The sequence below is a fragment of the Miscanthus floridulus genome, chromosome 18 (genome assembly GCF_019320115.1).
Source record: "Miscanthus floridulus cultivar M001 chromosome 18, ASM1932011v1, whole genome shotgun sequence".
Lineage (NCBI taxonomy): Eukaryota > Viridiplantae > Streptophyta > Magnoliopsida > Poales > Poaceae > Miscanthus > Miscanthus floridulus.
Window position 1 is genome coordinate 87,086,777 of NC_089597.1, and position 2,075 is coordinate 87,088,851.

Consider the following 2,075-nt stretch of genomic DNA (forward strand, 5'->3'; position numbering starts at 1 on the left):
TTGTCGCTATTGTATGGACATTGAGCAACAAGATGATCTTTGCTTCCACACTTGAAGTACCTTCTGGACTCTTCCTTGTTCTTAGATGAAGATTTCTTTCTTCTAGCATGGTACCCTTTCTTCATTATGAACTTGCCAAATTTCTTGACAAAGAGAGCCATATTATCATCATCATCATCATCCCATGAACCATCATCTTCACTTGATGTTTCTTGCTTTGCCTTGCCCTTAGATGATGTGGCCTTGAATGCCATGCTCTTCTTATTGCCATTCCTCTTCTCATCCTTCTTCTCCCTCTTTTCTTCCTTCTCATCATCATCTCTATAAGCATCATTGGTCATAATATCTCCCAAGATTTAGTTTGGTGTCATTGTGTCCAAACCGGTCCTCACTAGCAAGGTGACCAACATGTCAAATTTTATGGGTAAACATCTCAAGAACTTATTAGAAAAGTCCTTGTCCTCTATCTTCTCACCAAGTGCTTTGAGATCATTTACAAGCACTTCCATCCGATGGAACATGTCTGGCACACTCTCATCCTCCTTCATCTTGAAGCTTACAAACTTCTCTTTAAGAATGTATGCCTTTGCACCCTTCATGGCTTGAGTGCCCTCAAATGATTCCTCCAACTTCTTCCATGCCTCATGAGCTCTCTCAATGCTCTTGATTTGCTCAAATGTTCTTTCATCCAAAGCATCATGGATGGCACTAAGAGCAATGTTATTATTTTGGAGTAGCATCTCTTCGGCGGCGGTGGGAGCCTCTTCATCTTCTATCTCAATCTTTGTTTCTACCACCTTCCAAACCTTCCTATTGATTGACTTAATATATGTTGTCATCTTAGCCTTCCAATAGGGATAATTTAAGCCATCAAATTGGGGTGGCTTCTTGGTGTTGTTGATTTGAGCCATTTTTACACCGAAGGTTGTTAAGCCTCAAATCATGGTGACCTCAGCTCTGATACCACTTGAAAGGTCCTAATGGCTAGAGGGGGGTGAATAGTCTATTAAAATTTTCTACAACAACACTTAACAAATCGGTTAGACAATTATGAGGCGAAGCGAGTGTTGCGCTAGCCTACTAAAAATGCAACCCACCTATCACAATTCTAGTATAGATAATATCTATCCACACAAAAGTGATGACACTACCCTAAGTTAGTGTGCTCTCAAAAGTTAACTAAAGAGCCACACCAACCAAGCAATTAAGCTCTCACAACTAGGTACACGAAAGAGCTTGACAACTAGTTTGTGGTAAGGTAAAAAGAGTAAGCAAGATAGTTATACTGCCGTGTAGATGAATGAGCCAATCAATCACAAGGATGAATAACTATGAAGACCAATCACCTCGGAATCAATGATAAACACAATGATTTTTTACCGAGGTTCGCTTGCTTGCCGGCAAGCTAGTCCTCGTTGTGGCGATTCACTCACTTGGAGGTTCACGCGTTAATTGGCTTCACACACCAAACCCTCAATAGGGTGTAGCACAACCAACACAAGATGAGGATCACACAAGCCATGAGCAATCCACTAGAGTACCTTTTGGCTCTCCACCAGGGAAAGGTCAAGAACCCCTCACAATCACCATGATTGGAGCCGGAGACAATCACCACCCTCCGCTCGACGATCCTTGCTGCTCCAAGCCATCTAGGTGGCAGCAACCACCAAGAGTAACAAGCGAATCCCGCAACGAAACACGAACACCAAGTGCCTCTAGATGCAATCACTCAAGCAATGCACTTTGATTCTCTCCCAATCTCATAAATAGGATGAATCAATGATGGAGATGAGTCGAAGGGCTTTGACTAAGCTCACAAGGTAGCTATGTCAATGCAAATGGCCAAGAGAATGAGCTTGAGCCGGCCATGGGGCTTAAATAGAAGCCCCCACAAAATAGAGCCATTGAGCCCCTTCACTGGGCACAACACGGGGTGACCGGACGCTGGACCTCAGCGTCCGATCATGTGATACACGCCACGTGTCCCCTCTCTTTGAATATTATTTGCCCGATCTCAACGGTCAATTGTCGACCGGATGCTATGGCATAAGTGACCGGATGTTGAGCCTCCAGCG